Genomic DNA, 13,715 nt, shown 5'->3' on the forward strand with positions numbered 1-13,715 from the left:
CCTTTTATACTGTTCCCTGGAGGCCAGCCTTCAGTTGGGGGGCATCTCAGTTGAGGCAAGGACAGTTCTTCCCTTGGACTTTGTGTCTTGGCCTCAGCACTGTCCTGAGATATCTTGGCTCCTATTAAGCCACTGAATGTCTGGCTGCCCTTCTCCAAGCTGGTCTGCCTGCACTGCCAGGTGACCTCGATAACGGCTGCCACTTTTCCATTCATGAGCAGATGTTAAGTAGAGAAGCCCTTGAATGTAAAATTTTGAATTTGTGATGCCAGCAAGATGTTTTTGCTATTTTACTCTCCCTGGCTGACAGTGTGTGTTGGCCAGGGGAGGGGGGAGGGGGAAAGGAGGTGGGGGGGGTTGGGGGGGTCTCCCTGCTGGCTGTTCTGCCCAAGACTTTCTAGGCAGCAGGTAAATCAGAGACCAATTGCCAAATCAATTGTCTTTGTGAGATGATCCCAGCATGCCACTGCCATAGCCTAAAAGTCTCATTGACTAGAAAATTGCTCTTTTGATCTTATAATGCATTTGGCGTCTTTCTCCCTTAATGGCTTTTCCTTGCTTCTGCAGCTCTTCCTGCTCAGGGTTCAAGACTAGCACTTGTGTCTCCACTCCCTATGTTTGGCCTGTGGGGGCAGTTTGTTTGCTGGTACTATTTGGTTTGGAAAATGACCATGTAAATATTCTGTCTGTGTTCAGGACAAGTAGTGTGGGCTTTCATTATTTTTTTTATATAATAAAATAACCCTCTTCCTTACTCTGTGGTCATTGGTGCCAAATAGACATTTTGAAATTTCTTTTCCTTTCGCCTGCTCTAATCTCCTACCCTGTCCTAGGCCTTGCTCTAATTAAGGCCTAACAGTCCTCCCCATCTTCCCCAGTGCTGAGCATGACGTGGAGTCCCTGCCCCCAGGGCTTTACAAGCCAGTGAGATGGAGAAAACAAAAGCCACCAGCTGAGAGTGTGGTTAAATCCCAGAAGGGCAGTGCCCTTATAATTTTTTTTCCCCCTCTCCTCTTCCCTCTTGTGCTTCAGAAGAGAAGAGGGGACCTTTAGTAGGGAAAGGGAGGAATTATGCCATTGAAAGATTCTCAAAATTATGCAGGGTACTGGGAAAATGATTTGGAAGCGAATGGGGTGGTCAGCAGAGAAGCCAAATGGGGAGCCGGCTGTAGACTGAGAGGGCAGTGAGGGGGCCAGTCGGGGTACCGAAGAGAAGAGAAGGAAACAAAGGAGCAGTTGGGAGGTGACTGTGAACAAAAGGAGACGCCTTTGCTGCACCCTGAGGCTGGGGGCGCAGGTACACTGGAGAAAGAGAAGGCTCAAGATAGCCCCTAACTCCAGGCTGCAGGCCTGCTGCAGAGGGACCTGGTGCTGGGACCTTTGCTGGCTTCCGTCTCAACATTGGCCTTGTTTAATTGTCTCACGCTTCCTATCATTGAGAGCCCACACATTCATGTCCTTAAAGGTGATCTGTCCCATAGTCTTAGTAAATTTCTGTTTCCACCCCAGAGTTCCTATTCTATATGCTAAGAACGCCAGAGAGCATCTACTCAATCTGGATTAAACTTTATATGAAATAAGCAGACTTTTTATACATGCTGTAACTAAGTGCTTTGGGCCTTCTACAAAGCACAGACTGGAGACTTATTTGGAATACCTGCTGTAAGCTGCACATTTGAGAAATTCTTTTCCCAGTCATGTTGACCACAGCAGACATGCAGCTCTGTGTTGAGGGTCCCCCACCCCTCACAAAGCCTTCTTCCTCTTCCTTCCTTCCTCTTCACCACCCTGCCCAGGCCCTGGTCTGACCACCCATTGAGCCATCCCCAAAGGGTTTTCTGATTGTTCCGATCTCTTGATCTCCAGGAAAACCCTGTTCACACACCAGGATTTAGAGCTGCCGTCATCCCTGTACTTAATGTTAAGATTATATGGGAATCCAAGAACCACAGACTTCAGTTGCCATGTGGGCATTAGACCCTTTTCACTCTGTTAGTGAAGAAGCCCAGAGAGGTTGTGACTTCTCCAGGTCTCTGAGAGTTAAGTGACAGAGTAGAACCATGCTTGACTCCTAGACCAGTGCTCTTTTTACTAAACCAAATGGTTTTTAGGTCACAGGAAAAGCCTAGTCTAAACCAGGGGCTAACAAATCTTTTCTGTAAAGGTTCCAATAGTAAATATTTTAGGCTTTGTGGCATCAAGAGACAAAATTTCAACAAATTGAATTTAAAGATCTAACTGACTTATTAGCAATTCATGAAAGCAGTCAGCACCTCATCTTTAAAAAATAGAAAGATGCCTCTTCGGGCACAGTAGGACAAGTGGTTTGTATAAGGTAGCTTGAGCAGGAACAAGGAAACAGTGTAATATGTATAAAAAACGGATTGATTAATATCAGATCATCTACAAGGATTAAAGCAGAGCAGACTCCTTAAAATTGGCCTATTATCTCTCTCCTGATTTCTCAGGTCAGATAAACAACTTAGTTTCAGTTTGGTGATTGTGGAACTTTTGGCTAAGCGATTCCTGTTAGGGCCTAGTATAAGAGCTTAGTCCAAACAATGGCTTCTTATAAATTTTACTTAACAGTAAGTTGAGGCAAAACGGAAGATATTATGTAGGTATTTATATAACAAGTGATAAAGCAAATTACACTTATGAAATCATGTCTAATATATAATTTTAACTATAATAATAATAGCTATACTATTATAGATACAGAAATGAATCACTGTGGCTGTGGCTCAAGGAAACCTGACTTATAGACTCTGAAATTTGAATTTCATATAATCTTCATATCATAAAACACAGATAATACTTTGGAAGTATCATAGGTTTGTTTCCAGACCACTACAATAAAGCAAATATTGTAGTAACACGAGTCACATGTTTTTGTTTCCTAGTCCATATAAAAGTTAAGCTTATATATTACTGTTAATATGCAATACCATCATGTCTAAAAAAATAATGTGCATACCTTAATTTAAAAATACTTCACAGCTAAAATTTCCTAACAGTCATTTGAGCCTTCAGCAAGTCGCTATATTTTTGCTAGTAGGTTTTGCCTCAGCATTGATGGCTGGTGACTGATCAGAGATGTGTCTGCTGAACGCTGAGATAGGAATTTCTTAAAATAAGACAACAGTAAAATCTGTCACATTGATTAACTCTTCCTTTTGTGAAAGATTTCTCAGTAGCATGCCATATTGTTTGATAGCATTTTACCACAATAGATCTCCTTTCAAAATTGGAGTCAAAAATATTTCAGATTACGTATAAAACCAGCACACTGTACCCCATGACTGTATTAATGTACACAGCTATGATTGAATAAAAAAAAATTTATCTTCTAGCCTTAGAAGTACTACATGCAATTATGGGAAAATACTGAAGACAATTAAAAGGCATAAAAATAAAAATGACCCATAATACCAAAAAAAAAAAAAAAAAAGACAAAACTTGGAGTCAGTCTTCTCAAACCCAGCTAGTTCATTTGCTATTAGCACCACTAAAGTCTTGAACTCCTCAAAGTCATCTATGAGGGTTGAAATTAACTTCTTTCAATCTCCTATTGATACTGATTTTGACCCCTTCCTATAAATCATGAATGTTCTAACTGGCATCCAGAAAGGTGAATCCTCTCCAGAGGTTTTCTTTTGGCTTTGCCCAGATTCATCAGAGGAATCACGGTCTATGGATGCTATAGCCTTATAAAGTTTTTTTTTTTTAAAATAAGACATGAAAGTCAAAATTACTTCTTGGTTTATGGGCTGCAAAATGGATATTGTGTTAGCAGGCATGAAACAACTTGTTTTTTTTGAGACAGAATCTCACTTTGTTGCCCTTGGTAGACTGCTGTGGCGTCACAGCTCACAGCAACCTCAAACTGTTGGGCTCAAGTTATTCCCTTGCCTCAGTTTTTCATTTTTAGTAGAGATGGAGTCTGTCTCTTGCTCAGGCTGGTCTCAAACTTGTGAGCTCAAGCAATCCACCAACCTTGGCCTCCAGAGTACCAAGATTATAGGTGTGAGCCACCAACATTAATCTTTTAAATCTCCATCAGTGCTCTTGGATAACCAGGCTTACTGTCAATGCATAGTAATATTTTGAAAAGTATTTTTCCTGAGCAGTAGGTCTCAACAGTGGGCTTAAAATATTTGCTAAATTATGCTGCAAACAGTGTGCTGTCATCCAGGCTTTGTTGTTCCACTAAATAGAGTACAGGCAGAATAGATGTAGCAGAATTCTTAGGGGCCACCTTCATCAATGATCTTAGCAAGATCTTCTGGATAAGTTGATGTAGCTTCTGCATCAGCACTTGCTGCTTCCCCTTGCACTTTGATGTCCTGGAGGTGGCTTCTTTCCTCAAACTGCATGAACCCACCTCTGCTCACTTCCAGCTTTTCTTCTGCAGCTTCCTTACCTCTTTCAGCCTTCATAGACCTAGAGAGTTAGGGCCTTCCTCTGGGCTGGGTTTTGGCTTAAGGAAATGTTGTGACTGGTTTGACCTAGCCCGAACACTCAGCGGTAAGGCTGTTTTGCTTTCTTATCATTGGTATGTTCACTGGAGTAGCACTTTTAATTTCCTTCAAGAATTTTTCCTTTGCATTAACAATGCAGCTGTTTGGTACAAGAGGCCTAGCTTTTGGCCTATTTCAGCTTTTGACATTCCCTCCTTGCTAAGCTTAATCATTTCTAGCTTTTGATTTAAAGTGAGAAATACGTAACTCTTCCTTTCACTTGAACACTTAGAGGCCATTGTAGGGTTATTAACTGGCTTAATTTCAATATTATCGTGTCTCAGAGAATAAGGAGACCTGAGAGAGGGAGAGAAATGGGGAATGGCGGGTTGGTGGAACAGTCAGAACACACACAGTATTTATAGGTTAAGCCAGGTGTCCTCAAATGATGGCCCCCAGGCCACATGCAGCCTGCCTAGGACATTTATCCAGCCCACCAGGTATTTTTGCCACCGCTGCCTGTCCTGCTTAGCAGCTGACTCATCCCAGGGCCGAAGTCCAGCCCTCCAACGGTCTGAGGGACAGTGAACTGGCCCCCTGTTTAAAAAGTTTGAGGACCCCTGGGTTACGCTCACGGTTTTATATGGACATAGCTCATAGTTACACTAGTAATATCAAAGATCACTCATCATGGATTACCATAACAGATGTAATAATAATGAAAAAGACTGGAATATTGTAAGAATTACCAAAATGTGATCAGAGCCACAAAGTAAACATGTGCTGTTGGAAGAATGGCACCATTGACTTATTTGATACAGGGTTGCCACAAACCTTTAATTTGTAGTAAATATCTGCAAAGCACAATAAAGCAAACTACAGTAAAACAAGGTATGCATGTATTTTTCTTTTGATTATTTTTTCCAATCATTTAAAAATGTAAAAACTATTCTGGGCAGCGCTTGTGGCTCAAGGAGTGGGGCGCCGGCCCCAGATACCAGGGGTGGAGGGTTCAAGCCCGGCCTGGCCAAAAACTGAAAAAACAAAACAAAACAAAAAAAACACTATTCTTAATTGTGAGCCACACAAAAAAACAAGTGGTGGCCTGAAGGATCCAGTGGGTTTTGCAGATTCATTTTCTAAATTAAAATCTGCAAACTGGGGACCCTTTGGCCAAATCCAGCCCACAAGTGTTTTTGTGTGACTTCTAACAATATTTTGAATTGAATTAGTTGCCAATGTTTTTGTTTCCTAATTTTAAAATTGTATTTTTTGCCCTGATTATAGAAGCAATGTATACCTATTGTGAAGTAGTAGACATACACCTCCTGCCTCCTGTGGAATATTAATGTTTAGCATGTATACTTTTAGCCTTTTTTGTGTGCATGGCGAATTTTTCAATTGTTGAGATAATATTTATAGACAAATTGTGTATCTTCTTACCCACTTAGTATCATGGCATAAGCTTTTTTTTTTTTTTTGCAGTTTTTGGCTGGGGCTGGGTTTGAACCCGCCACCACCAGCATATGGGGCCGGTGTCCTACTCCTTTGAGCCACAGGAACTGCCAGCATAAGCATTTTTTTGTCAGTTTAAAGTCTTTTATTAAGTTAAACTTTTAAAACTTTATGTGTACTATAAAAATCTTAAGTGTATGTTCAAGCAGAGAGACTAATTTAATGAACTCCCAGTTATTTAGCAATTAATTGTCAACTCCTGGCCATTCATATTTCATGTAAATTCCCTCCCATATTAATTTGAAGCAAATCTCAGATATCATATCAGTCTCTCTCTGAATACTTCAGTATGATACTCTAAAATATAAGAACTCTAAAAGAAAGCCTGTTTTCTTAGAAAAGAAATGCTAAAATATTCGAGAGTCAAAGAAAATGACAGCTGTAACTTTTAAGCGTTTTAGGAAAAAGGACAGGTAGATCTGGCTGGGATACATAGATGAGTTTTTGCACGATTCTCGCAACTCTTCTGTAATTTTGAAATATTTCTAAATAAAAAGTTTTTAAAACATGGGTTATTTTAAAGACACTAAAAAGGAAACATAACCACAGTACCATACCACATCAACAAAGAATGATAAATTTTTTAATATTAAAATTTATAGTCAGTCTTCAAACTTGTTTAATTAGGTCATTTTTTAAAAGAAACAATTTGGTCAAAGCTTAATTCCAAATAAGGTCCATACAGTGCAATTGATATTTCCTTAAATTTAATTTAATGTATAGGTTTCCCTCCTCTTTCTTTCATCCTTGCTATTGCTATAAACATTTTGTTGAGGAAATTGACCATAGAATTTCCTCTAATCTGAAATTTGCTGACATCCCTTGGTGCTGTTTTATATGTTTCTTTGCCTGAGAGATTTCCTATAAATTGGCAGTTATACCTAGAGGCCCTGTAAGATTCAGGTTCCATTTTCTTTTTTATATAGTCCACATTTCATAATTTTATATCAAAATCCTGATTTGGAAATTTTTGCAGATCCGGCATTTCTACCTGCAACAATTGGTGTGAGTTACCACCAATAGTCACCACCCCCTTTCCCTACCGCCCTGCCCCATTTAGGTGGGAATTATCCCGGAGGCCCCAGTTCACACCACTTCCCTTAAGCAGTTTCACCAAGGTACTTATCTGCCTGGCTCCCTTAAGGATCAGAAGCTGACACCCCTGTTCTAAACAGTGCCTGGGGGCGGGGGAGGGTTGGTAGATCTCAATACAACAACATACACAACAAGTGGCCTTTCAGGAAACGTGGTAGAGATGAGAGACAATGATTTGGAAAAGGACTTCCCTAAAATGCTTGGCAGCAAACAGATAAGCAGCTATAATTAGGAGAAGCTAACTGATAGAATTCAGAGAGAACTCAGGATGAAGGAAAGAGAGAGAAAAAAAGTAAAACTGTAAATTAAATTAACAGAGTGCTGCAAGTAAGGGAGAGGGAATGAGGGGCAGATTCCTAACAGAGGTGGAAAACAAAGGAAGCAAGTGAGTTTAAGGGAGGCAACATAGGGCTGGGTGTGGGGGCTCATGCCTGTAATCCCACTGCTTTGGGAAGCTAAACTGGGAGAGCTATCCTGAAGCCAGGAGTTTGAGACCAGTCTGGGCAATATAGTAAGACTTTGTCTCCACAAAAGAAAAAAAAAATTAAAAGTTAGCTCATCTTGGAGTTGTGTGCTTGTAGTCTCAACTACTTGGGAGGCTGAGGCAGGAGGATTGCTTAAACCCAGGAGTTGGAGGCTGCAGTGAGTTATGATTTTACCACTGTACTTCAGCCTGGACAACAGAGTGAGGCCCTATCTCTAAAGGGAGAGAGAGAACAGCAACACTTTAGTTTTTGTATATAATATTATCAGAACATTAAAAAGAAAGAAAAGGGGATAGTAAATATTAAATTGGTCAATAGTCCTACTCAGAAAGTGCAAGAGAAATCTGTGTGGGGATTACATGAATGAGGTGGGAAAGTCTTCTAGAAAAGTCCCCTGGAAAAGGATCAGGAACCATAGGAACCATGGTGTTGAGATGTTGAAGAATTGGCAGAAATTTAAGAAAGGAGGAAATCTGGAGATTCTTGGGATTTTTATTTTTATTTGAAATGTGTTGAAATGATTATTACAAAGATAGAAAATATACATCATGTTTAGTTGTTTTGAAAAGAATAAATCTTTGCAGAAGAGAATATAATTATGACAAGTTGGGACGTTCCTGGAAATTTCCAGATAGTTCCCTATAGTCAGAAGAATGATTAAGAGAGAGAATCTGCTACTCGTTATGAGGAAGGATGGAAAATTTTGAAGGACGGGCTGATTATGTAAGTTTTAGACTGTGGTGTTTAAAACTGTTTTAGTTATTAATAACAATTTGGGGAAATCTACTCAATTCTGGTGAAACATTTGGCTCAAATGAGAGAAATGCCACTGTTTGTGAATTCCCACATGGATGTAAGGAACCATTTACTTGCTAAGCCTCTTAAGGAAGCCAGGGTCCGTTTTACTCTTAATAAGCTGTTGACAGTGTCTGATCAAGGTACCACCTGGAACATGGTAACAATAAAAAACGTGGACTACAGAGTCAGACCTTTATGTCACTCACCATGTGACACCGGCAGATTACCCTGGAAAATTTCTAGGGTGTGAAGGTTGCTTTACACATAGCAAGAATCATATGATTCTTCCTGCTCATATGGTAGGAACTTAGAACTCTGAATCTTCCAGTCCTGAAAACAGCCACAAAAGCTTACAATTATAGAGCACTTGCTATGTGCTGGGTACTATTGTAAATGTTGCACGTGTATCATCTCATTTAATTCTCAAAATCCCTCCAAGGTGGGCACTTATATCAAAATTAGGCCCATTGTATAGAAGAGGAAGCCAAGGCCCAGGGAGGTTAAGTAAGTTGCCTGAAGCAGCCTCATGAGCAACACGGTGGGGCTTAAACCCCAGGCAGGCTGAATCCAAAGACCAAATCGCCTTGCCCTGCCACCAGGCACCTTCCAGGGGCAGGGAAGCACACACAGCAACACTGAATCCTGGCGCTTCCCAACTCTGGCTCCTAATCCGTGCTCCTCAGTTTTCCTGGAGGTCTTTGAATAATTTTCAGAGTTTCCAAAAGCCTAAGGAAACAAACGTGCAATTAAAGCACAGGTTTCTTTAGGTTGGAATCCACTATTAACAACAGGTTAGCTCAGGTTTTGAGGAAGCTCTGCTTTGGCAGTTGCACATTCAAAACCATTTCAGATTTTTGGTTTTTAAGTGGCAAGATGATGACTTAATAAATGCAATTTAGTGCAGTGGATCTTGCTGAACACGTGGCTGGCGGGGGAGAGAATAAAGGGTGTTTGGCATGGGAGCTGGAGAACGGCTAACTTACATGTGTCTGCATGTTGCCCTAACAGCCTTCAAAACTCTGCTCTTACTCTCAAGTTACATGATTTTTAAATTTGACATGGAGTCAATATGTTTTTCCTTGATCATTTAAAATATTCTACTAGCTCTGTTCATCAAAATGATATTCTTAAAACGTGGTCAGGAACCCGGCTGCAGAATGGCAAACACTGTGCTTCAGGCTAAAAACAGGATGTAAGGCACGCAACCACCTGGCTTTTTAATTCTTCTCAGTTGTAGCTTTGGAGAGAAAATTTCCTAAAGAAAAGTGTAAAGTAAGATTCAATACTATCAAAGCACAAGGAACACGGATAATTATTTTAAAAACAAACACCTGTACATTAGCCACTAGGCTATTAGCTTCACAAGGCCAGTCTGCCGCAAACCTTCATCTTTTCAAAGAGCAACTCCTGGATCCCAGCGGGCAGTCAGGGCCCCTTTATTTAAGAAAAACGCAAACACTGTGACCTCATCATTTGCACTCTCATATTCATCTGAAATTAAAAAAGAAAAAGAAAAAGGGCAGGGTCTTTTCCATGAGACAGCTTCTATATCACGTCGGGAAAATCAATCTGGGCCTCTTTTGATAGCCCTGGGAAAACACAGGTGAGATCCCAGTGCTGAGAGTTTGATGCAACTGAAACTGCACAGGACTTTCTCGGAATCCTGCCTGTCTGGAGCGTGCAGCGTCTGCACTGGGAGTTCAGGGACCCTTGTGCGCACTCTGGCCTTGTCCTGACAGTCACTGGGCTCTGTGGCCCCACAGCCACACTACGTTGTCCTCCCCGGAGGAGGGTGAAGGCACTGCCCCCTCGGTGGGGTCTGGGGCCTCGCTAGGCCGTCACCGGTCCCCCGCCGCCCTCCCGAGGCCTCGTCCTTGTCCTCGGCGCGGTGGTCACCCAGTCCCCGGCTCGCGGGGCCGAGGGTCGGGCCGACCTCTTCCCGGGCGGGTTGCGTCCTGTGCCCGCGCCGGGGGCGGGCCGGGCCGGCAGAGCCGAGCCGCTGGCGTCCATTTTCTGGGCGGTGCTGCGCTGCGGTCGGACTCGCGGGTCCGGAAGCGCCATGGACCCCCGGGGAACGCGCCGGCGGCGGAGCCGAGCCCCGTAAGTGCCCCTCGCAGGGTCTGTGCCAGGCCGGGTGGGCGAGGCGCGGCCTGCGGGCGCGGGGCCTGCTGCTCTCCCCGCAAGGCGCCGGGAAGCCGGGCTCAGGACACCCTCCGGCGGGGCTGCGCGCCCCGCACACGCTGGGAAGCCGAGCTGCAGCGGGAAGCAAGCGCCCGCAGGTGCCCGCGCCCTGCACCGGGAAGGGGTGGGGTTCCGCGGAGAGTCTGGGCAGGTTGCGCCGCAGCCCGCGGCCCGACTGCGCTGAAAGGTGGGGGCCGGGAAGAAATGCGCAGCCGGGGCTGGGGACGTGGTGGGCTCAGGTCCAGCAGGCTCAGGAACTGCGTTGACAATCGCACTCCCCAGTGCCGGGATTGGGAATCGAACCCCTGTCTTGACCCTACGTGTACGCGATAATTTCCTTGGTACGACACCAATCCCTGGAATTGAACGGGACGTGCCAAGGCAGGGGCCTGCCCCCAGGGGTTTGCAATCTCAGCCTCCTACTTCTACAGCACATAGGTCTGCTCTGTTGGTAAAACACAACCTCCGCTGGTAGACACTTCTTCACAGGGTACATAATATATCACTTGAGATTTTTATCTGTCTGCGATTCTACTTTGTAACTTCTTTTCTGCTATAGGTAAGTGCCTAATTCCATTTTGGACGTTGGCCTTAATGGAATAGGCCGTGTAAGGATCCATTATAGATGATATGTGTTACGGTGCCTTATACATATTTTAAAGGTTAGAGGCTTTTCTCCTAACTATGAGGCTCAACTTCTCGGTCAGATTCTCGTGATTAAAAAGCACAGAAGGGTTTTGTTGCGGTTTCAGAGAAATTACTGGTGAGGTACTATGTCTAAGCCTGGTGTTTTTCCAAGAGTAGGGACCTATTAGAAGATTGTGGAATCAGTTTAATGGGTAGCTACTGGAAATATTTTTTTAAAGCTGTAGAATATATAGTATAGTACAGAAAGGAATAAGATAGAAGATAGCGTGTATTGCCTACAGTAAGGGTGAGCAATGTTTTATGAAACTTTTGGTTTTCACTTTATATAATGTCATTTTTTAAAGGGTGGGTCACTGTCAAAATATTTTTTTAAACGCTGACTTACTGGTTATTAGCCCCGGCTTGGAATCAGTTGAATCCGCATTTGAGTCCCAGGTCTCATATAAACCAGCTGTGTGACCTCTCAGTCTTTGTTTCCGTAGCTGTAAAATGGGGGAATGTTCCCTACACCTGGGGGGTGTTATGAAGATTATGTGAGGCCACATATGCCAGTCACTTGTGCAGTGCTTGAGTCATGGTAGGTGTTGGATGTATGCTAATTGCAGTAGCCGCAGCATCACATCCTGGCAGCTGGTCATGGGACACCGCACTTTTGTTTTTTCTCTTTTTAGATCTTGATGTGGAGGAGATGGAGGATGCGGAACCGAGGATTTCCAAGTGATTTCTTCCAAACCACGGGACGCTAACTCTGTTAAGGCTGGTCTGTTCCAACTGAGGTAACTGAATTTGCACCTCTCCTTAGTCTGTATGATAGAGGAAATGGTTTTTCTGAGGGACTCGCAAAGGGATCTGATTGCAAAGGGATCTGATTCGTGGCAGGTTTGGGGATTACAAAAGTGACGCTGACCCTTGAGTGATCTGTTACCATGTGTAGGGCCCTTGTGATGAAGGGGAACTAGGTGAACAGGGCTTTAGGGCAACTGATTTCTTGTTCCAGTTCTGCCAGGAACTGTCATGGGAGCTTCTCTGTGTCTCTGGATAGATGTCTAAATTCTCCAGCGTCACTGAGGCCCCGAGAGATTAAATGACTCTCGAGGGTTGCCCAGTAGGTTGGGGTGAAGGCAGGATTGGAATTTTGGATCTTTGTTGCTCAGTCATATAGGTACCATTGGGTAAGGACCTTTCCTAGGCATGGAATGAGGAGCACACCCCTGGGACATTGGGGTTCTTATAGGCAAGTACTGACAACTCAACACAGCACACTAAGCTCTACCTTAGAGGCATATACGAAGTCCCAGATGGGGATAGTAGCAGCCACTGCTTATTATGTATTTGTGTGCATGTATATGCTAAGCATTGTGTTAAGGGCTTTAATCTAGTTTTTTAAATTTACTTCTCACAATGCTCCTGTAAGGTGAAGAAAAGTAGGTGTGAAGTATTAAACTGTGAACATTAAAACAGATCTGGAAGGCTTTGCATCTCGTGCTGCCTTTATGGAGTCCATCCTGTATGCAGAGCACCCCTCTAGTGCCATAAACTGCCCACCTGGGAGGAGCTTGCAGCCCAACTCCAAAGAGGCCTAGTCAGATGGACGATGCCTGCGGCCACCTGCGCTCCTTTACTTGTTTCTCCAGCAGTTACAGGGTGGGATATGCCACAGGAATAGACCAGGCTGATGGACATAACAAAGTTCTTATCTCTCAATTCAATATTTCGTTTTTCTTCCATCTATCTATTAAAACTTATGCTTTCAATGTATAAACAGTAGTAAGGCCTTCTCTGAATTCATTTATTTTTCATCAACAAGTATTTATGGAACTCCTGCTATGAGGCACTTGGGAGCTCAAGACCAAATAGATTATTGTTTTTACAATCATGGTATTAGTCATGTCCCAGGCTTTTGGCAAAGAATTAGTTGTTTAACTGTTAGCAATTTTCAACTGGGTATGGTGACTGTAATCCTAGCACTCTGGGAGGCTGAGGCAGGTGGATCACCTGAGCTCAGGAGTTCGAGATCAGCTAGAGCAAGAATGAGACCCTATCTCTACTAAAAAGAAAAAAAAAAAAATTAGCTGGTGTCACGATACATGCCTGTAGTCCCAGCTACTTGGGAGACTGAGCCCAAGACTTTGAGGTAGCTGTGAACTGTGATACCACACTGCTCTAGCCTGGGGCAACAGAGTCATAAGAAAAATAAACCCAACTGTTAGCAATTTTCTACTGTTAATATGTTGGGATTTCGTAGGGACCCATATGTAGGATAGGAAGTGGATATACAGGAAGGCCATTTTAGAGCTTCTTTTTTTGTTTTTTGTGTTTTGGGTTTTTTTGCCGTTTTATGGCCGGGTTTGGGTTTGAACCCACCATCTCCAGCATATGGGACCGGCGCCCTACCCTTTTGAGCCACAGGCGCCACCCCATTTTAGAGCTTTCTATGTTTGAAATGTTTCTCTTTTAGCTTTGTAGGCCACAAAGGACTGTAGGTGTTCAAATGTAAAGCAATTCAGGAAATTTTTTTTTTTTTTTTTTTTTT

The 13,715-nt window shown here is 43.1% G+C and overlaps 1 protein-coding gene across 3 annotated transcripts in view; it reads left to right on the forward strand.

The window, feature by feature from the left end:
* Positions 1–13,715, forward strand: part of ZBTB38 (zinc finger and BTB domain containing 38) — a 93,496-nt gene that overhangs the window by 38,720 nt on the left and 41,061 nt on the right. Inside the window, exons 1-2 of one of the 3 annotated variants that reach the window (XM_023513030.1) lie at positions 10,285–10,453; positions 11,854–11,958. The gene's annotated coding sequence lies outside the window, so the exon portion shown is untranslated. Of the gene's footprint in view, positions 1–10,284; positions 10,454–10,980; positions 11,025–11,853; positions 11,959–13,715 lie in introns of those variants that run through there. The other 2 variants (XM_023513032.1, XM_023513031.1) reach the window with 2 other exon arrangements.

The sequence above is a fragment of the Otolemur garnettii genome, unplaced genomic scaffold, assembly GCF_000181295.1.
Source record: "Otolemur garnettii isolate 467f Iridium unplaced genomic scaffold, OtoGar3 scaffold00032, whole genome shotgun sequence".
Lineage (NCBI taxonomy): Eukaryota > Metazoa > Chordata > Mammalia > Primates > Galagidae > Otolemur > Otolemur garnettii.